The 23965-nt window shown below is 45.9% G+C and overlaps 1 pseudogene; it reads right to left on the reverse strand.

Moving 5' to 3' along the window:
• Positions 1-20809, reverse strand: LOC136456398 (zinc finger protein BRUTUS-like; annotated as a pseudogene).
• Positions 20810-23965: the final 3156 nt, after the last annotated feature.

The following is a 23965-nucleotide window of genomic DNA, read 5'->3' on the forward strand; positions in this document are numbered from 1 at the left end:
TTGTACAACATGCTCGCGAGGAGTAATTTTTCTAACGAGCCAATTTTCTCGGAATATGTTTTTTTAAGCAGAACCGTACATTTTGACAGTATAACGTCCTAGACCTAGTAAATTGTAAACTGCTACACTTACAAAACTGAAATGTCTACGAATGAAATTATGGTAACTATGCTACACGGCTTCTCTTTTTTCCTTCTCGCTAGACGATATTTACAAAAGTGATACAAAAAATAAAGTACTAAAGCACGAATGTTCCCTCTAAGGCTCCGTTCGCTTCGTTGAAAAAACAAGTCGAAACACTGTTTCGGCTAATTTGTTGTGAGAGAAAAATACTGTTCCGACTGAAAAAAACAAGCTGAAAAGTACGGATTAATAAGACAAGCGAGCATGGCCTAACTACCTTGGTGTAGAGCAATCTGCTGTGTCAGTCTTGATGACTCGGGTATTGTAGGACCCACAGGAGCCGCATTTGTGGTATAGCCAATGAAATCGACATCTGCCTTTCCTCTCACAGTCATTGCACAGTATATCCTGGACGAGCGATGCAATAAAATTAATAAATAGTCGAGCGGTGGAAACAATGAAAATCGAGAACAAAAGAACTGGGCTACCTGGCACCGATCACGGTATTCCTCCGGAAGCTCTTCAGCAGCCAACAAGGCATCAAGCATGCCAAAATACACCTGCAAATAGGAAAATTTGAATTATGGACCATAATTCAGTATGATCATCAAAATGTCATAAAATTTTGACAATCAGCTCAGTTAGCAATCATTATTGTCTGGATATTTTAAGGTATATGAAGAGACTGCTTGAGAAGATTTTAGAAGTCGTGCAACAAGACGTCCATTGTTTATTCCTACCGCAGCATATAGTCACAAACTCGCAGCAAATTCCTAAGTTCAAGAAAAGACTAAGAAACGCATCTACATTTCATTTCCGATAACTGATGCTACTCAGGCACTGAAGCAAGACGATTGGCAGGTTTGCTGCATACAAGTCAAAAAGGAACCGGCGGTTTCATCTTGGTTTCCCATATAATGTCAACAAATTATATGTGTTTATTTTTAAGTTATAACACTGGATCTTCTGGATATGGAACAAGATGCTGCTAAACCAATGAGAATATCCAGTCAGTGAAAGTGACATTAAAAGGGCGTACCCAGTGCAGAGAGCTCCCGCTCTGTGCGGGGTCTGGGGAAGGGTGTCAGTGGAAAACCTTACCCTCGCCTGTGCAATGCGAGGAGATTGCGACTCGAACCCGGGACCTTCTGATCACGGGCGGTAAGACTCTACCGCTTGCACAAAGAAAGTGACATTCAAGAGCAAAAAGTTCAACAGTTTATCACACGAATAAACACCTTCCTTGGCAGCCTTGTGATGAGCACAACAGTGAGACGACAAGGAATATCACCTCAAGAGTATGGAAATAGGAGGATTTGTAGAAAATACTAAAATAACCACACAACATAAATGAGAAAGAGGGCATTGTATTATCAACAAATAAAAGGTAGAGCTAATATGCTACTAATATTGAAACACTGAAGATTCTGCCAGATACTTTCTTTCCACTAAAAGGAACTAAACATTTAACAAAATGCACCATTAAATAATGCACAAAAGTAAAAAAGAAAACAAGTCAATCATGGAACACAAATAACAATATACTTCACTAAGGGGAAACACAAGATAGCCACATCATCATAGAGTTATGCCTACCGCCATATCTCCCAAGGATTTGCAGCAGATAGGACAAGTGTAGTGGCTACAAGTGTATGCCTGGATTGACAATTAATTAACTCGTTAAAAATCATTACTGACAACCAGAGAATAAACCACAAATTTGGATCTGGTGATGGTGCAACAAAAGGAGCATACCTGAAAGCAAGCTGAATGCATGAAGTGGCCACAAGGGAGGGCTCTGACTGCGGCACTTGATGTAAACAGGAAGTCGCAGCATATTGGACAATTTGTCTCTAGCCCTTTTTCCCGACATTTGTGCTCAGTTAATTTCATTCCAAGACAACAGTTGCATTTCATGCAATGGAAGAAATCAACACCAAGACCTTTTCCAAGACGACACAAATTACAAAACGGACAGTGGTACACAGTCCTGGAGAACATCCCAATGTTAGACGAGCCATATTGCTAATTTCCAAATCCAAATGTTTATTTCAAAACATGAACTGATAACAAACCTATGAGATGGAAGATAAGACTACTAGGAAACCTAACAGGTTTCAACTCGTTTGATCACTTGATGGCATTGGAGCATTGGACTATCAACTATAAACCCAAATTGGAGAAAGTAGAAAAAGAAAATAACATCTAAATATTTTAAAAGCCAACAGGGTAGTTTTCTATGATTCAAAGAGAATTTTCATTTGCCTTAATTGTATGAACCTAACAAATCTAAACAAAAATTATTCAACCAGAGAACTATACTGCAAGCCAGTAGCTACGTGCAATCTGCAAGACTGCAACACACCTTGGTTCGGGTATCAAACAAACCAAAACAAAATTTCTCAACACCACCACAAAGATAGGCTTGAGCCTACTAGGCCAACAGAGATTTTTTCTCAAGACCTATAACAGAAAGAAAATGGCAACAATAAGAGTAACTAGAAATCCATGCCTCACTTCCTCGCTCCCCTTTCTCATACACTAACAATTTAACCCTGAAATTTTTGAAATGTAGGCAGAGTATAGGACACTTCACAGACTATCACCTCACTAGGGATCTTTCTTTTGTTACTTCCTTAGATGAACCGAAGTGGTTTTTACTAAATTTGGCCCTACCACTAAAACTTTACAAAAGATTAATTCGGGTTAGATTGTTCTTTAATGCTATGTATGTTAGTCGCTGAATTCTCACTCTTGGTAGTAGGAGAATTCTTACTCTCATCGAGAGAGGATGACACTAGGAGTTGGACAATTTTCTTGTCTATTTCTCACACAAGCTCACACAAATGCCATACCAACCTGAGGGGTTGGGGTTACATATTTATAGGCTGCTAGCCAGCCAAGCATATGCCAAGATGCTAGTCTAAGATGCTAGTCTAAGATGCTAATATGCTGTCCTAGCTAAGATGTTGTCCTCTAGTCTAAGATGCTGTCCTCTAGTCTAAGACGCTGTCCTAAAAACAGAAAAACAGCCACAAGGACCATGTGAGCAACAACAGCCCCACAAAGACCAGCCACACAGCCCCACAAAGACCAGCCACACATGACTTATCCATCATTCTCCCCCTAAGTCTTGTGCGTCGTCTTGTGGGAGAGTTGAACCATCCCGGTCCTGGAGCAGAGCTCAAGGAACTTGATCATCCCAAGGGGCTTGGTGAGCAGGTCCGCAAGCTGGTCCTTGGTGTTGATGTAGTTCGCCTTGATGCTCCCTTCCTCCAAACAGCCTCGGATGAAGTGGTACCTCACCCGGATGTGCTTGCTGCGTTCGTGGAACACGGGGTTCTTTGCCAGGGCCAGAGCGGACTTGCTGTCCACCCTGAGCTCCACCGCTCTAGTGTCTCTGCCGAGGAGATCACCAAGCAGTCGAGCGAGCCAGAGCGCCTGAGTCGAAGCGGTGGAGGCCGCTATGTACTCGGCCTCGCAGCTGGACAGGGCCACCACCTGCTGCTTGACCGACTGCCAGCTAACGAGGCACCTGCCGAGGAAGAAGAGGATCCCGCTCGTGCTCTTGCTGGTGTCGATGTCGCCGGCGTGGTCGCTGTCGCTGTACCCGACGAAGTGTGCCGCCCCAGGACACCTCGGGTAGTAGAGGCCGTGGTCGAGAGTCCCCGCAACGTAGCGGATGATCCTCTTCACAGCCTGCTGGTGCTCCGTCGTCGGTCGCTGCATGAACCGACTAACGTAGCCGACGGAGAATGCCAAGTCCGGCCGTGTGTGGGCGAGGTAGCGAAGGCTCCCCACAAGGCGCCGGTACTGTGTAGCGTCCACCTCCTCCGTCGTGCTGTCGCGGCTCAGCTTCAGCCTCTCCTCAATCGGGGTGAGAGCTGGGTTGCAGTCGGTGAGCCCAGCTAGCTCAACGACGCGCTTGGCGTAGGCGGTCTGTCGAAGCGTGATCCCGGAGTCATCCTGGTGCACCTCGATTCCCAGGTAGAAGGAGAGAGGCCCCAGGTCACTCATCTGGAAGGTGGCCTTCATCTCTTCCTTGAATGCCGCCACCTCCGCATCCTTGGTGCCGGTGATCACCAAGTCGTCGACGTAGACACCCACCAGCAGGGCATTTCCTCCATTGCCCCGTCGGTAGATGGCCGCCTCGTGCGGGCTTTGCTCAAAGCCCATCCCCTTTAGCGTGGAATCCAACTTGGCATTCCACGCCCTCGGTGCCTGCCGCAAGCCATAGAGGGCCTTGCGCAGGCGGAGCACCTTGCCCTCCTTGCCGGGGATCGCAAATCCCGGCGGCTGGTGCACGTAGACCTCCTCCTTCAAGTCGCCGTTAAGGAACGCCGACTTGACGTCCATGTGGTGAACACGCCAGCCCTCCTGGGCAGTTAGCGCAAGGAGGAGTCGCACGGACTCCATCCGTGCCACGGGAGCAAAAGCGTCGTCGAAGTCGACCCCCTCCTGCTGCACGAAACCTCGTGCCACCAAGCGAGCCTTGTGCTTGACGATGGCGCCGGCTTCATCCCTCTTCAACTTGTACACCCACTTAAGGGTGATCGCGCGGTGACCACGAGGAAGGTCAGCAAGCTCCCAGGTGCGGTTCTTCTCAACCGCATCCATCTCCAACTGCATCACGGCGCGCCATGCCGCGTGTCTCTCGGCCTCTGCAAACGACCGAGGCTCGCCGTCGTCACACGCAAGGTGCAACTGCGCCTCCAGGTCGTGAGGCACCGGTCCCGGCACCGGCTGGTCGCCGAGAAGGTTCTCCACCGTACGGTACCGCAACGGCTCGCCGTCGTGGTACGCGTCGACGCGCTCCTCGTCGTGAGAGAGCGGAGTAGCGAGCTCAACCGGGCCGTGCTCGACACGAGCTGGTGGTGGAGTAGACGTGCCCGAAGTGGTGCCTGTCGGTGCTGGAGTGCGTGGCGTTGCCGGCTGTGGTGGAGCCGGCGAAGAGCTCATCGCAGCCGAGGTCCTGGCTGGAGAGCGTGGTGCTGTCGGAGTAGCAGGTGCCGGGGTCGGTGGAGGCTCGGAGACTGGGGTAGACGCGCTCGCCGAAGAACTGCCTACTCCCCCAGCTCCCTCGAAGTGGACGTACTCGACAGTGAAGTCGTCGTACGTCGGAGCCGAGCCGTCGTCCACTGCCTTGTCCCACGCCCATCCTCACCCTTCGTCGAACACAACGTCGCGCGCCGTGCGCACACGCTGTGTCTTCGGGTCGAGGATGCGGTAGGCCTTCGAGCCCTCCGCGTAGCCGATGAACACTCCCGGAGTGCTCCTGTCGTCGAGCTTGCTGATGTGGCCAAGCTCCTTGGCGAATACGAGGCAGCCAAAGACCCGCAAGTGGGAGACCGCCGGCTTGCGCCCATGCCAAGCCTCGTACGGCGTCCTGCCGTCGAGCGCCTTGGTAGGCGAGCGGTTGAGGATGTAGACGGCCGTCACCACCGCCTCTCCCCAGAAGATAGCCGGCATCCCCCTCTGCTTGAGGAGGGCCCGAGCCATCCCCACAACTGGTTGCGCCGCTCGACGACGCCGTTCTGCTGCGGGCTGTACGGCGCGGAGTAGTGGCGCTGAATGCCCTCGTCAGCGCAGTACGACGCGAATTCAGCCGCCGTGAATTCGCCGCCGTTGTCGGTGCGCAGCACGCGCAGCTTGCGGCCGCACTCCGCCTCCGCAGCAGCCTGCGCGCGCCTGATGGCGTCCGCAGCCTCTCCCTTGCTGCCGAGGACCATCACCCACATGTAGCGGGAGAGGTCGTCGACGAGCAGCAGGAAGTAGCGTCGTCCTCCCGGTGTGGCCGGTGTCACCGGGCCACACAAGTCCCCGTGCACAAGCTCGAGCCTCTCCTTGGCTCGAAAGCTAGCCCGCTGTGGAAAGGGGAGTCGCCTCTGCTTCGTCAACACGCAGACGTCGCAGAGCTGCTCCACATGGTCGAGGCACGACAGGCCTCGCACCATCTCCGTGGCACTGAGCCGCTTCAGGGCCTCAAAGTGAATGTGCCCGAAACGCTCGTGCCACTGCCACGCCTCGTCGTCCCGACGAGCAGCGAGACAGAGGGGTTGTGCCACCTGCACGTTAAGGACGTAGAGTCGATTTGCGCTTCTGGATACCTTGGCAAGAAGGCGACGACGACGATCCCAAATCCTCATGACTCCGTCCTCAACCACCATGCGCGAACCGTTCTCATCCAGCTGTCCCAAGCTGATGATGGAGTTCTTCAACGCGGGGATGTAGTAGACTCCGGTGAGCAGCCTGTGCTCACCAGACACGGTGGTGAAGATGACGGAGCCGACGCCCTTGATCTCTACGCCGGAGACATCCCCAAACTTGACGAAGCCTCGGACGCTAGGGTCAAGCTCGGTGAAGAACTCCCGTCGACCGGTCATGTGATGGGTGGCACCGGTGTCGAGGCACCACCCGTCAGTCTTGTCGTTGCCGGAGCTGTCGCCGAGAAGGGCGTGTGCTTTTGGCTTGTCAAGGTGGAGGAGAGCCGCTGCGGCCGGTGCCGCTGGAGGTAGCTCGATTGTGGCATGTGCCATGAACAGAGCCGGCTCCTCCTCCGCCTGTGCGACGTGGGCCTGGCCGCGTCGTGGCTGTCGACAGTCCTTGGCCCAATGGCCAAGCTGGCCGCAGTTGCGGCAGGTGTCGTCTCGTGCCGGCTTGTGCCTGCCAGCGGCGTCGCCCTGGGCGCCTCCGCGGGCATCACCCTCGGCACGTCCTCGCGCCCCGGCCTGGGCGTCTCTGCGCGCCTTGCGCGGCTTGCCACGCTTGCGGCCGCCTGTCGCGGAAGAAGGCTCCCCCTTCCTCCGATCACCTTGGCTGGCAAGCCACTGCTCCCGAGTGAGAAGGAGCTTCCCGCCAGTGGTGATGGGCCCCGAGAGGGACTGTGGCTCATCACTGTCAACGACCTTGAGGCGACCTATCGCCTCGATCGACATCGTGGAGAGATCCAGCAGCGACTCGATCGAGCGAGCCATCTGCTTGTACTTCTCGGGGACGCAGCGGAAGAGCTTTTCGACAGCTCTCTCCTCGCCGTAGGTGTCGTCGCCGAACTGCACCATCTTCTGCAACAGAGTGTTGAGACGGAGAGCAAAGTCATCAACGTCCTCACCTGGCTTGAAGGCCAGGTTCTCCCACTCCTTGCGAAGTGCCTGCAGCGTGGACTTGCGGGCGCGGTCGCTGCCGATGCGTGCCGCAGCGATGGCGTCCCAAGCCTCCTTGGCAGTCCGCTTGCTGGTAAGCGAGAACTGCATCTCGGGCGGGACTGCAGCGATGAGAGCATCCAGCGCCCGTCGATCTAGGTCGTAGTCGACGTCGCCGTACCGGACTGCCTCCCACATGTGCCGCACCTGGAGCTTTACCCTCATCACCGCAGCCCACTCGACGTAGTTGGTCTTGGTGAGGGTGGGCCACCCACCGCCGGGACCGACGTCCCTGACAACAGCCTGGAGCCCGTGGTAACCACGGTACCGATCCGGGGAGAGAGAGCCACGCTGCCTGTGAAGGCCGCGCTCTCCATCGACCCGTGGGTACCGATCCGGGGAGAGAGAGCCACGCTGCCTGTGAAAGCCGCGCTCTCCATCGACCCGTCCGCCACCGTTGCCGTGCGCGCCTCCTCCAGGAGCGTCGCCGCCGTGCGCGCCTCCTCCAGGAGCGCCGCCGTCGTGAGCGCCTCCTCCAGGAGCGCCACCGGCGCGTCCGCGCCTGTCTGGGCTGCCGCCGCGCTCGTGGGCGTGCGCGGCTGCCCCAGGAGCGCCACCGCCGTGCGCGCCTCCTCCAGGAGCGCCGCCAGCGCGTCCACGCCTGTCTGGGCTGCCGCCACGCTCGTGGACGTGCGCGGCTGCCCACTGCGCCGCCCGCGCTCGCGCTGCCTCCCTCTCTAGCAGCTCGAGGTCCGCGTCGGCGGTGTCGTCAGCGGAAATGGAGCTGCCGATGCTGCCGCGCAGAGCCTCGACCTCCGCCGCCGCCGCTTGCGCTGCATTCGCCGCCGCCGCCGCTTCCGCCTCCGCTCTGGCTGCTGCCAGCTCCGCCGCTGCCAGCCTCGACGCCCTTGCCGCCGCCGCAGCGGTCTCTGCCACCGCTCGCTCACGTTCCTCTGCCGCGGCAAGTTCGGCCTCCTGCCGACGCCGCGTGCTCGAGGCGACCGAGCGCTGAGACTGCCCTGCGGACATGACGCGCTACCGGGGGGCTGCTGCGTGGGGAGAGGGCTGCTTCAGACGAGCTCGTCTGCGCGGGGGAGGAGTGAACAGGAGCGGCCGGAGGAGCTGGTGCTGCCAACAGCTGGGGCTGTTGTGGGGCTGGGAGAGAAGATGAGCAAGAGATGCTCAGGCTACAGGATAATACGGCTCTGATACCAGTTGTTAGTTGCTGAATTCTCACTCTTGGTAGTAGGAGAATTCTTACTCTCATCGAGAGAGGATGACACTAGGAGTTGGGGCAATTTTCTTGTCTATTTCTCACACAAGCTCACACAAATGCCATACCAACCTGAGGGGTTGGGGTTACATATTTATAGGCTGCTAGCCAGCCAAGCATATGCCAAGATGCTAGGCTAAGATGCTAATATGCTGTCCTAGCTAAGATGCTGTCCTCTAGTCTAAGATGCTGTCCTCTAGTCTAAGATGCTGTCCTAAAAACAGAAAAACAGCCATAAGGACCATGTGAGCAACAACAGCCCCACAAAGACCAGCCACACATGACTTATCCATCAATGTATATATAATGATATATGCTATATTACCACTTATGTTGATATTAAAAGTGACTTTGTCAGATGCCACTCACACTAGGGATTTGCTGTTCCCTTGTTACTAAGTTGAAATACTATACGCTACCATGCAGCATAGATAAATAATGATAAAATAAGTTTCCAGAGCTCCAATTACCATACTATGGATGTTGTTCACTTGTTACTAGGTTAAAATACTACATACCATGCAGCATAGATTGTTACTAGGTTAAAATACTACATTTCCAGATCTCCAATCACCAAAATAAAATGGCAATGACAAACTTGATACTCTCTCCCTTCCAAATTATAAGCCGTTCTGGCTTTTCTAGGTACATAGTTCTTGCTACGCACCTAGATATAAATTATGTCTACGTACATAGTAAAAGCTAAGTACCTAGAAAAGCCAGAACGACTTATAATTTGGGATGGAGGGAGTAGGTTCGAGCTCTGGCAATGACCAATCTTGTTGAGTTGTTATTCCAGATTTGAAAGGGAAACCTTGTTCTGTCCATAAATCACTTCAACAAATACATAACTATTACATGAAAAACAATAAGAAAAAATACTGTTGCAACTTTTTGTTAATAGATAAGTAGAACATTGTAGTTCAATACCTCAACAGGCCTAAAATACACACTCAGACAAAGTTTAAAGTTTCAGTCATGTCAAGGTATATTACCTTTCATCATCGAAAAATTTGCAGATGTTACAGTAGTACTTTGCCATCGATAGTCTGTTGCAAGATGGGGTTTGGCAGAACGGTCCAACAGGTTGAATCTTTAGGCATACCATGCACATCATCTCCTGTGTTGCTTTCCTTGAGATATCAAGTAGAGTTGGCTCATTATACTTTCTGAAATGTGTTGCAAAGGTATAGCAGAGAAAATGCACACTGACACAAGGACAGTAACAAATTTTGTTTTGAACAGTGTTAAGAGGTTTACTTGAGAACTAAAGATAATACATTCAAGGTTGGACAGAATTGCAAGCCCACACTACAACCACGCATGAACAGGAAGTTGCAATCATATATAATGAAGAGCGGCAAACCAGGGAGAACATTTTAACAGCAAGCTCTCTATTTCCTACACGTCTTTCTTTTTTTTTATTAATTTGGAGCCTGAATCGAGGTTCAAAGGAAAAGAATCCCAACACACAGTACATCTGGCATCAACAAGTTAAAAACAATTGACTTCGAGGCCATGGCACTTACCTTTCCATCGTATGGTCACTAACTTTGTCATGGCAGAATCTGCATGTGAACAGCTTGTTGCAGCATGCAGCAACAAGTTTGCAGTTCCGTTTGTAGTGTTCACAACCATAAATTTGTTTCTCCTGGTCTCGATATGAAGGAGCACATCCAGGTATACTGGCATCATCACTACATTCTTCAGAATTTGGTTCCGGTAACTTTTGCTGAGCAGCTATCCAGCGGCTGAAAAACACAAGATTATGAATATTCATATTTGTAACAAGCAACTCATAGAAACATTCAAATGTCAAACCTTGTCATGAGATTTTGAATTAGATAGGCCTTCCGCCTTGGGTCAAGTGTAGGATCTCGTGAAACCTTTCGCACCTCAGCCTCAAGTTCACTCTGGTTCATTCGAAATATGTCCTTCCAGCCAGGCTTGAACATCTGGTCATTTTGATCAAGCTTATCTTGTAAATGACTATCTACAAAGGGCAAAGGAAAGCTCAGTCATAATGAAAGATGTTTGTCAGTGGAGAAGAGAAGAACCAAGCATAGAACTACTTTTAATAAGCATAAAACTCATTTGATGAATGTGATGCTTTAGCTGATCTAGCCAAACATTGTTCCTATGACATATAAGACGTACAGAGCTCAACAATTGACGAAAGATTTTATCCAATAAATTAAACATCTAGACAATGTATAGTACATTAATACTTCCTTCGTTTGTAAATACAAGTACATGTAGGTTTGTCCTTAGTCAAAACTTTTTTTAAAACTTTGACCATCAATATGTTTTGTTCAATGGTGAGAATATGGACACAACCTTTCAGTTGGATGACTCTTTTGATGACACCAATAGGCGCTTTGTGCGGAGAATCCAAGAATCTGAGGTCAGAGAGGCGTTGAAAAGGATGAAAGGAGGTAAGGCGATGGGACCGGATGGTATCCCAATCGAGGTGTGGAGATGCCTCGGGGACATAGCTATAGTATGGCTAACCAAGCTGTTCAACCATATTTTTCGATCGAATAAGATGCCTGACGAGTGAAGGAGAAGTATATTGGTACCGATCTACAAGCATAAAGGGGATATTCAAAGTTGTACTAATTACCGGGGAATTAAGTTGATGAGCCATACTATGAAGCTATGGGAGAGAGTTATCGAGCATCGCTTGAGAGCAATAACGCGGGTCTCTATGAACCAATTTGGTTTCATACCCGGAAGGTCAACCATGGAAGCCATTTTCTTAATAAGACAAGTTATGGAGCAGTACAGGGAGAAGAAGGACCTACACATGGTTTTTATTGACTTGGAGAAGGCTTATGATAAAATACCAATGAATGTTATGTGGTGGGCTTTGGACAAACATAAAGTCCCAACGAAGTACGTCGGGCTCATTAAGGACATGTATAATAATGTTGTGACTAGTGTTCGAACAAGTGATGGAGACACGAATGACTTCCCGATTAGGATAGGACTACATCAAGGATCAGCTTTGAACCCTTATCTGTTTGCCTTAGTGATGGATGAGGTCACAAGGGACATACAAGGGGGCATCCCTTGGTGTATGCTTTTCGCGGACGATGTAGTGCTAGTTGATGAAAGCCGGACATGAGTGAATAAAAAACTAGAGTTATGGCGGGAGACTTTGGAGTGCAAAGGTTTTAGACTCAGTAGAACTAAAACTGAGTATATGAGATGTGACTTCGGCACTACTACTCGGGAGGAGGAAGATATTAGTTTGGAAGGTCAAATAGTGCCTAGGAATGATACCTTTCGATATTTAGGATCAATGCTACAGAGAAGACGGGGATATTGATGAAGATGTTAACCATAGAATCAAAGCAGGGTGGATGAAGCGGCGCCAAGCATCTGGTGTCCTATGTGACAAAAGGGTACCATAGAAGCTAAAAGGAAAGTTTTATAGGACGGCGATTAGACCTGCTATGTTGTATGGTGCAGAATGTTGGCCTACAAAAAGACGACATGTTCAACAGATAAGTGTCGCGGAAATACGTATGTTGCGTTGGATTTGCGGTCATACAAGGGATCGAGTTCGGAACGATGATATACGTGATAGATTAGGGGTAGCACCAATTGAAAAAAAGCTTGTCCAACACCGGTTGAGATGGTTTGGACATGTCCAACGGAAACCTCCAGAGGCACCGGTGCGTGAAGAGAGGCAGAGGAAGACCAAAGTTGACTTGGGTAGAGGCAATAAAAGGAGACTTGAAAGGATGGAATATACCCAAAGACTTAGCCTTAGATAGAAGTGCTTAGAAAACAGCTATTCACGTGCCTGAACCTTGATTGCTTCTGCTGGGTTTCAACTCTAGCCTACCCCAACTTATTTGGGACTTAGGCTTTGTTGTTGTTGTTGTTGTTGTTGACCATCAATATCTAAAATTTGATATAGATGGACATTACTTACATAATATATAATTCTTTTCATTTAAGATTTTTTTATTGAAATTGCTAATCGAAGTTAGAAAGATTGACTTATGAGTTATGACAAACCTAGATAGACTTATATTTGTCATCGGAGGAAGTATATGTATATGAAATTTATACATTCACCTGGTTGTTCTAACAAACGTTATGTAGAAGAGGGAATGCAAATAGAAAAGTTCTTAAGACATTGAGGACAAGGCAAAAAAGAAAAGGAGCTGCACAGACCTTCTGGAGCAGAGGATGCCTCTGCTGAAGAATCAGATGTTGTTCCAGCTCCCTTCCACCACTCGTTTAGCCATTCCCCAAACATTGTATTTTTTGTGGCTTGCTTCCACGTATCAAGCATTTTGTTCTGCTCCTCTTGAGTGAGAGCTGATGTAACCCAGGGTAACATAGATTGGAGAACCTCAGCACCTGTTGAACCAATTATACGACCTACAAGTTTATCTTGCTCCTCCACAGAAAAATGTTTGTCAAACAACGGCCACAATTCAAGTTCTTCTCTATGGACATGATTAGTCAAGGCGACCCGGATAGACTTGCACATGCCCTGAAGTTTTGTGGCAAGCTCATTATACTTTCTAGCAAAATCAACGTCATTAGATGAATGGAAACAGCTTTGCTTCTACTTCATTAACTTCAGTCTGGGCATGGCCCTGGCTATCATATAGTTGTGAGAGCTGAAAGAGAACATTAGAGATATCTTCAAATAATTGTTCTTCCTGCTTGTGGTCAAGAGTATATGAATGGCTCACATTGTGCAATGTTTCTCTCGATTCCAATGCTGGGAACACAATTTCATCCTCAGCATTGCTGTGAGCCCTATAAAGACCCCATAACAAACGGAACCTTCCAATGAATTGGCGAAGGCAAGACTCGTCGCCATCAATGAGCTTTCCAGATTCAACATCTAAGTACTCTAAATCCTTGCGAATTGCCTTGTGAAATTTGAATATTGTATCAATTGGCCTTGAAATGCCATCCGAACAAGACAACGATGCATCTGTCTCCCATGAAAAGAGGCTCGAATATAGTGAAGGAGCAGTAGAATTGTATGATAAAGAACGAAAGGACTTTGCAGAAGCCAAGGAACCAATACCAAGATTGCTACTCTCTACTCTCAACCCAGGAATACAACAAGGCTTTTTGCTACATGGACTTGCTTCAATGTCAGCAGTTTGAGAGCAGTAACTTCCATTAGTACCAGGAAAAGATACTGCATCTTTTCCTCGTTTGCCTGGCCTAGAACCGTTTTCAGTTTGTAGCTGCAGAGAAAGATCTGAGCTGTTGCGTGAAGCACATGGGCAGAATGGTCGACGTTTTCCCAGATCATCTACATCATCTGACAGGCATCTTGCTGTACCTGATGTTAAGCATAAATATTCTCCAGATTTGCATTTGTCCCGGCCTTTGCATGCCCAACCAGAGATAAGAGTGACCAGTGCAGTTTCAGATGGTGAGGCTGTTTCATATGCATCTTTTTTAGCAAATATAGAATTTGAAGAAATCATTTAAGCTAACGAAATGAATAGATATGACAATATAGCACGATTTAAGTAAAAGGATAACCTGCCAAGCGTATATTCCGAAGAAATGAAGTTGCCTGCTCATCACTCAGCTTTGACACCAACCACGGTAAAACACGTTCCAATAATTTCAATGGCATAACACACAAACTTTTGTATGAAAGTTCCCTTTGCTTCTCAGGAGAGAAAAGCATCCTAGCTTGAGGAAGCACCTAGGTAAGTTCAACTAGATATGAGGCATTGACCAATAAGGTAAATGTTCCAACAGCCAAGCTACCTGACTACTGAGTACTAACCTTGGTTTCTTCATTGCGGAAGTGTTTTTCGATTGTCTCCAATATTTTATCAGCATGTGAACACAGTTTTGAGTAGAAGTCCAATGCAGTTGATTTGGCTCCTGCTATTTGGATTTGCTGAATTAAACACCTAAAATTGTTAAACCTGCGTTCTTCTTCAGCATGCTCCTGCACGAAGGACAGCTCCAGGCATCTTGCTGTACCTGATGTTAAGCATAAATATTCTCCAGATTTGCATTTGTCCCGGCCTTTGCATGCCCAACCAGAGATAAGAGTGACCAGTGCAGTTTCAGATGGTGAGGCTGTTTCATATGCATCTTTTTTAGCAAATATAGAATTTGAAGAAATCATTTAAGCTAACGAAATGAATAGATATGACAATATAGCACGATTTAAGTAAAAGGATAACCTGCCAAGCGTATATTCCGAAGAAATGAAGTTGCCTGCTCATCACTCAGCTTTGACACCAACCACGGTAAAACATGTTCCAATAATTTCAATGGCATAACACACAAACTTTTGTATGAAAGTTCCCTTTGCTTCTCAGGAGAGAAAAGCATCCTAGCTTGAGGAAGCACCTAGGTAAGTTCAACTAAATATGAGGCATTGACCAATAAGGTAAATGTTCCAACAGCCAAGCTACCTGACTACTGAGTACTAACCTTGGTTTCTTCATTGCGGAAGTGTTTTTCGATTGTCTCCAATATTTTATCAGCATGTGAACACAGTTTTGAGTAGAAGTCCAATGCAGTTGATTTGGCTCCTGCTATTTGGATTTGCTGAATTAAACACCTAAAATTGTTAAACCTGCGTTCTTCTTCAGCATGCTCCTGCACGAAGGACAGCTCACTATCGACTGCAGGAAAAACAACCTGATCCTCAGCGATACTGCATGTCAGAAAACAATGGAAGTTGTGAGATCAAAGATAAGATTCAGTTAACAAGAGGGACACTTTTTTCCCAAATGAAAACTAAAGGGACACTATTTTTCCCAAGTGAATTTAGCAAAATTATGTTCTATGGCCCAACAAGCAATGACAAGCACGCAAACAATACCTGCTAGCAATAAATCCTCAATGTGCAGTAAAATAACAGCACATAACAAAAGAAACTCTTCTCAAATAAAATTACACCAAATTCAGGCCTAATTTGGAAGCAAGGGGGAGCAAAACCCAGGAATGGAAAGCCCCCTATGGAGAACTAAGGTGCTAACTAACCCAGGGAAAAGTCCGGGATCCCAGAGGGATTGGAGTTTCCAAATTAGGCCTCCAAGGAGAATCAGCGTGCCACATGATACTGCTTGCCCAAGTACATGTAGTCACATGTTGCATCAGATGGAAAAATAAAAACCCTGTCTACAAAAAATTAAAATAGCTTAAATAATGAACAAAAACATTTGTTCCTCATGCAAAACAAAATTCTATACTAAGGTACAATTTACTTAATTTAAGGATAAGGATAGTGCAATCAATTTCTATGGTGACAATTGGCCAATTTTGCCCTTGCTGCGCTGTTATCAAAATAGGAGACCCTAGTTAGTTAGGCAAATATTCACACATCCTAGCGCTTAAAAAGGAGCTGCCAACAAAGTAGTAGAATGAAACTGCAACTTTGGAAACGCCAATGACACAGACAAAGGGATAGGCCACCTAGTTGGTGCAACCAACAGCATACATCGCAAAAGATTCACTATGTGTTGGCAGTTGCTGATGCAAAGAAATGCCAAAGTTAAACATTGACTCCGAATGGCATGCTTTTTACTAAGCAAAAACATGGTAGAGAAAGAAAAAGGTAATAAGAATGAACATTTCAGTTTAGGGCCATCTTTATCATGGCCATAACAACATGTGAATTAGTGAAGATGCAAATCCACACACCTGTGGTAGATGCATACATCTGCAATGAACTGAAGCCTCTCATTGAAGGCTGATATATCAGAAAAATCCTGAGACTGTTGCACCCTTCTTGTCTCTTCTTTTATATCATGTAACTCCATACGAATGGCATTGTGCCAGTACAAAATATCATCTATAGGATGCCTGTCAGCTTGAGGACCATTAGATTCTGCACAGTTTTTACTCCCAAGTTTAGAATCCTGATGTGAACAAATATGAATCTCCCCTTGGTCTGGGACATCCTCAACACTATGGTTTCTTACTGAATTACCAGCGGCAAAGCTCTCTGCCACTTCTCTTGTTGCTTTCCCTTCCATCCATGTGAATACAACCTACACAAGTTTTAACACAAAAAATTAACAGGATACGAAGCGAGGTTCAAGGAAAAAGTTAGAGCTGTGCTCATAGAAACCTGTTGGAGAAGTTTCTCATCAGGAACTACTTTACATAAGCAGTTACGGATATCTTGGTGCTCATCAGATGTGACAGAAGTTGAAAGCCATGGAAGGAACTCTGCCACCATATTGACAGGAATGTTGCATAGGAATTGCCACACTAAATCAGCTTGTTCTTCACATGAAAATTTCTTCGTAAGCAATGGAAAGACCTGAAACAAATTTAAATGGTCCTTGATCAGACACTAACAACATTAATTATAGCACAGCCAGCATGTTCATTAAATGTTAATTAGCTGTGCCATGTTTGGTTACAATTGGGTGGCCGGAAGGAAGTTTAAGGACATAGCAATGGCCATATGGGAAATTGGATTTTTTTTAGCCCCAATACCCTATAAAGAAAATGGATGTCAAACTATAAATTTTTAGTTCACAATTCATGCTAACATAAGTCGGTATGAAAGGTAGAAATGACCTACCAATTACCAACGATCGCCATAAGTTTAAAATGGTGATAGCTGTACCCTCAAATTCCCACATACCACCTGAACTCTCATGCACTAACCAAACAAGAAACTAAAACCTTCCCACCTCTAAATGAATAAATTCTCACTCCATCAGTCTATCCAATCAATTGCCTCAAAAGTAAGATGCAGCTACTATAGTGGAGGCATGATCCATCAAAGCACCAAAAGAAAATTTTGACCCAAATATTGAAGACAGAAGGTGAGATTTAGTATCCACTCTGTCTAGATAGCTCAAAATAACTTTAAGATAAAAAAAACTTGTACAGCAGAGATGAGTTTTTTCTCTTTATTTCAGACAAAAATGTGTTACACGAACTAGAGAGCAAAATTTCATGATGCCAAAGAATCACCCTCTCTATACTCTTGTATAGGATAGCGAAGATTCAAACTTTAACCTTCCTGTAGCCAAATGCACACTAGAGAGCAAAATTTCATGATGCCAAAGAATCACCCTCTCTATACTCTTGTATAGGATAGCAAAGATTCAAACTTTGACCTTCCTGTAGCCAAATGCACCAAAGCTGACCCAATTTCTTTAATGGGGATGCAGAACTTAGGTCATACTTATGATCACAATGCAGAACTTGAAGTTCCAAGTCACCAACATGACACTGAAAACTAATTGCCTTAAACAAAAAGTACAGGCAGCAGAGCTAAATGCTTCACTGGAACCATTATCAAGAACTTCACTATACCGTTACAAGTAAAACAAATTTGCCTATAACTTCGATCCACTGCTGCACATGCTTACTTTAGTTAGATGCCGCTTCTGTCCTTAAGGTGGTAAGGCGAGGCGTGGAGGCCCACCCCCTTCCAAATGCCTAGGCAATTATGAGGAGAGCCAAGGCACCTTACCAGCCTGATAAACGGCAGAACAGAAGCAGGGAGAGGGAAAAAAAAAAAGGAAAAGAGAAGAGGGTTGGCCCAGCCCACCAACCAGCCAATCTGTGCCTTTCCCTGTCAGGTTGATGCAGCGCAGCTCCCGGATGGTGCACTGCCTCTCTTTCACAGTGTCGTGTTCCTCACTGGCTTCCTCACCTTTCTCTTTGTGTTTCACCACCGCTAGCACTCCAGCCCACCCTCTTGTTCCCTGCCCCCTAAGATCAACCACATCTTTGAAATGCACCACTAAAGCTGACTGGATGGGGTTCTGCAACAGCCACCAGCGCTGGATCCAGCAGAGATGGGCATGTGGTGGCTGCTTCTGCTTGGCCTTGCTAAATGGTTTTTGTCTCGCTCTTCCCTTGTTCCCTTTCACTAATTTTGACAATGCAACAGATGCAGGCGGTAGAGTCTTACCGCCTGTGACCGGAAGGTCCCAGGTTCGAGTCGCGGTCTCCTCGCATTGCACAGGCGAGGGTAAGGCTTGCCACTGACACCCTTCCCCAGACCCCGCACAGAGAGTGCACTGGGTACGCGCAACAGATGCCCAGGACAAGGAGTCCAGGGCCATGGGAGCACCTGGATCCAGGCGACCCCTTAAAAACAGTTTGCACCGCCGTTTTCAACATCAATGATCTTAAAACGGAAAAGTATCGCAAAAACATACCAGTACTTACAATGGAGAGTGATATGCCAGATTGATTTGCAATAGCGATTTTTTTAGAATTCCAGTGAAGGAGATTGTGAGGACTCAAATTTTGTTTGAACAGGAAAGATAGTTGAACAACCTAAAAATAATGCCTTTTCTGCCTAGGAAACTTCAACTAATTAACGACAATAAAGCTCTTAATGAAATGCCAAGTATGAACCACAAATTTGCAGCTGGTTTTCAATTATAACAATGAAATCTTTTAACATAATCTGCTGATTCTAGGAACTAAATTCATACAACCAGACTGTTTTATCCATCCAGCATGACATGACATGATTAATGTGATAAATGAGATTTAAAGGGGTATATGGTACTGACAACCAACCTGTTCTTCCTCCTTGGACATATGTTGGCTGAGACATGTTTGTATCGCGCCTGTGCATGACGCAAGCTCCCTACGAAGACCATCATCATTCTGTATGTCCAATTGCAGGAGATCAAATAACTGGCTAAAAAGATCACTTTCTCCTTTATGCTCTAAGGAATAGGTCCCTGCAACATTCTTTACTCGGATATCAAGTGCTGGAAAGATGACCTGCAATTCAAAACAAATGAAACCTATAGGCGCATTTCGAGGAAAGTATATCTATTATAAGAAAAAATTGTAAACTGTTGACCTTTATTTCCAAAAATAAAGGGATAATATGTAATGGGTTAGAAAATAAACAGCAACAATGTTGAAGCCTTGAATAGGCCATATACGACAGACTCATGAAGAAACGGTCGGGCAGAAAAGAACGAAAAGTTATTCTTGTGTTTGATAGCAAAACATCTACTTTTGGCGGCATTTTAGGAAAAGCTGAAATCAGAGCACTTTTGCTTGTCAACTAGACTCCTTGCAACAAGAAGTGATAATGAAAGTTCATTTTCATTCTTTGAAATCTACAAGAAGCCGAAAGGTTGCAACTTCCATACACTGCTTCATGAATGGTGAAAACTATTAGATATATGACTAATGCGAACATCGTCATGTTCGAATCGAATCAGAGCAAAAGGATGGTAGTGTACTGTTACCATTGAAGCTAGACAAACAAGACAACATACGATGGCATGAATCAAACTTTCTACTGTAGCTTAAAGTAAACAGAGGTTTTCCCCCCTCATGTTTTCCTCAGAGTACATCTCATTTTGTCACCATTGGAAGGACAAAGTGCAAATAATTGTTTGTACTAGCACGGCTAATCAACCAAGAACACAGTTCAACCTGTCCACCAAACCATCCAACGCCAATTCATTGAAAGCTTCTACACCACCGTATGAACTCATACCCAATTTCAGATCCTAACAATGCTTGCCCGATTCAATCCCGATCCCACCAGGCACACCCAAACCGAAAGCAACAATTCCGCTACCCTAAACCCAAATACCGCCGAAATTCGCCCACGCCCACGCACATCCAAGCCCAAATCCACCACGGGTCAAGTCCCCCACCCAACAGGAAGCAACAGGGGAAAATGGCCAAAAACACAAAAAAACAGAGCTCCACACGGGGTAGCCAGCATCCGTACCGCGTCCTCGGCGTCGCAGTGGTGTTTGTAGATGTTGAAGAAGAAGCGGCAGCGCTCGGCGAGCGCCGCTACATCGCCGGTGCGCTCGGTGGCCAGGAGCACGGCGGCGCCGTGCAGCGCCTCGAGCTCCGCGCGGATCGCCTTGTGGAAGTACAGGAATATCAGCACGGGCGTCTCGGTCGCCGAGGTCCCCGCCTCCGCCGGCGTCGGCGACGGGGACCGCGGCATCACCGCCGCGAGCGTCCCCTCGCCTCCGGGCATGGGCGTCGACGTCGCCATCCCACTGCGGCGGCGGCCACGTCCTCCTCCGTGGGCAAGGACGGCGACTCCGCCACGGCTCTCCCTCGCAGCCCGCGAGCGACCACCTAGGGTGTTCTCGACTTGGCCTTGGCGTCGCCTGTCGCCTGGCTTGCTCGGCTGGTTTCGGCCCTCCGCCTGTGGAAGAGGGAAGAGGAATGGATTTGGCGTCTCTTCGGACTCTTCCGCTCGCTGAGCTCTCAAACCTATTTTATTTTATTTTATTTTATTTTATATATTGAATATATTTTTCCCTCGTTCTACTTGTCATCGGTGTGGTTATATTTCTGCCATGTGCCAAGGATTATTGTTGTAGGTTTCAACTTTTGATTTAAAGCGTTTGGTTAGGTATAGCTTCCAATAGAAAATACGGAGTATATGTATAAACTGAAGGGGAAGCCGAAAAAAAATTGAAACCAACGATGTTATGCTACTTGTCCCAATGAAAACGAACACCAAATAATAACACATACGAAAGTTATCTTCGTTAGCCAGTTAGGTAATGACTAATAATAAATAAATAAAGAAGATTAAACGGAGATGCATATAGAAGAGAACTATTTACATGCAAGGAAAATTTGTCAGTAAGGAGAATAATCGTTTTACGTGAAACTACGAGGAGTTCCTGCAGCACAATTTCAATATATTAAATTGGCAAAAATAGGTTCTTAGCACGTACAAAAAGAATAGCTAGCTAGGCATATAGTATTAATGTGGTATATCGTATTCTGTAAGATGGAACTTGAAAAACCTTGGTACCTTGTTGATCAAATAGGGGAACAACATCTTAGTCTTACATATGACTCCTGAATATTGGTATTTGTATGATGTGGTATACTTGTCTATATGGGGTTTTTAAGGTAAACCTGCCCTTTCAAAAAAAAATGGAAAAGTGATTTTATTGAACAAAACCAATTGATTCGTGTGGCCAAAGTATGTTAGTACTCTCTTGCAACAAATATGGTTGGTGATAATATCTTCTTCATGACGTGTAGATCTATCAACCCGAGAAAAGAGATGCTAGAAAAATGGTATTCAGCCGGTTCGTTTCGTCATAAACGATCGTGGATTATTTACTGCTGGCTGGTTTGGTGTGAGAGAAAAATACTATTCCAGCTTATAATCCACGATCGTATACGAGCAAGCGAACAGGCTGATTGTTTCTCCTTTCTAGTGCACTTTGGAGTAGTTTCAAGAACTGTAAGTTAGTTTGAGCGATAAAAAAAAGTTAACCTGTGAGACTTGTCGTAAAAAATTGAATATAAGAGAAAATGATGGCTTATAACATGAATTGCATAGAAATTGTCATAAAACAAACCTTTTTAAAAATAATAAGTTAATACCCCACACAAATATTAATTTCTAAATAAGATCAAATATGTTCTATGAAATATGCAAAATCAATCACATGCAGGTTTATACCGACATTATATTTTTGTAACAAAAAGCAAAAGCCAAAAATGAAAATTACCATAAAAAGAACTATTGATGATTTTGTGCTACTATCCCAATGAAAATAAACAAAAAAATAATATGCAACGAGGTTTTGGTTCATTCATCGGTCATAGAAATTGCCCAATATGACATAGAGTGATGGCTACATAAAAGATTAACAAGGAATGGTCATTCAAAAGAACCCCAAGGAATGGTCATTCAAAAGAACCATTCATATGTAAACAAAATAATCGAATAAGTGAATAGTTCAAGAGTTCTACAATAATATAAATTGCCCCAATGTTACGTGATTGCAGTATACTTAGTTACCAATAATTTACCTCAGTGACCCTTCAATATGGTGATTGGATGAATGATTTTGTTGAACAAAATTGGTGATTTCTTGCAGCAAAAGTATGTTACTAATTTCATGCAATATACGCGGGTGATGAGTTTTTTTTGCTTCATGATGTGTCACATATATCAATCCGCACAAAAGGGACCACACAAAAAAAATGGTTAGGTTCCTCCTTTTGCGTGTATTTCGAAGCAAGAAGAAGATGTGTTGTTTTGAAAAAAAAATGATTGCTAAGAGTCTTGTTGCCAAAGAAATTAAATAAGTATGTTGGTGATCTTACATGGCATATGTGGTTGGTGTCTTGTTGAGTTTATCTTCATGATGATGTGTGATGTGTATCAATTGATGCAAAAGAGATTCCGTAGGGGAAAGGGTACGTTTTTTTTCCTTTTACATGCATTTCAGAGCAGTTTCAAGAAGATGCGTGAGTTCTTAAAAAAGTTTTATGAGAGTCTTGTCATTAAAAACTAACTAAACATGATGACTTACCCAGAACACATAAATAACATAAAAAGTGGCCATTTGAACCCATTTTCTTGAGAAGGACCCCCCCCCCCCCCCCCCCCCCAAACATAAAAAAGTATCACATCTCACATATTGCCAAAATTAGGTAATTTATAAATAGAAGTATCAAATATGTCCATTTTCAATTTTGCAAAAACCTATCGTGTCTCACATAATTTATTGTCTTATGCTAGTGGTCGATGGTGCATTTGTATTATATGAAAACATCTATTTGGCAGGGGCTGTCATTGGAAGCTAGTATAAAGCGAACATATTATACTGTCATCCGTCTTGGATGGAGAGTTGCGAGATGCATGGTATGACCATTAAATCACGAGACCCTAAGGATTTGAGACATTTGGGATATTCACAGTGTCGTGTATGTATACATATGGAGTCCACCCTCTTGTTTGCTACAAACCCTCACACGTTCGACTCTCACTCTTTTGCATAACCTGCTCAACCACCCTCTTCATGCAATGCCTCCTCGTCTGTCCCCTTGCTAGATCCATGCAGCCACCATAAGGTGCAACCACAACGAGTGCTCACCACCCGCTTTTGCCATAAACTGGATCTATGCTTGGGCCGGGTTCACACACTCAAAGCGGAGCATGATCGTGATGTTTTTTTTTGTGAGATCCTATTTGAACAAAACTTAAAATTTCCTATAGCAATATCTCTCCCCAAATAGCAATGAGTGTGCGCACACAATTTTTGTTGCGTGTCGAAGTCTCTTGTAATACAGTAATAGTTGTGGACTGATGCATCTTCTTTGAAGGATTTGAAGTCGGGACCTTTCCATTATCTAAACCGGGACTGAGGGCCTCTGCTTCGCTCTGCTCGCGGTCTGTACTCTCTGGAGCCACCGCGAGCCAAAAAAATAGTTTTGCACGACTCCTTCGTCCGTGCACGCGGGTCCTCTCCGAAATATCCTCCTCCATGCGGACCGGGCGTAGATCGTCGGGGCGGGGCGGAGGCGAGGGAGGTGTCACGAGTGGAAAAATAAGAAAGAGAGAAGGAAAAGAAAAGAGAAATAAGAGAGGAAGAAAAATAAAGGTAAAAAAGAGAAAGAAAAAACAAAATCATTTATGGATATTTCACTATTTTCTCTGCCATGAGAAGTTATTTACCAA

Source organism: Miscanthus floridulus, chromosome 6, assembly GCF_019320115.1.
Source record: "Miscanthus floridulus cultivar M001 chromosome 6, ASM1932011v1, whole genome shotgun sequence".
Classification (NCBI taxonomy): domain Eukaryota; kingdom Viridiplantae; phylum Streptophyta; class Magnoliopsida; order Poales; family Poaceae; genus Miscanthus; species Miscanthus floridulus.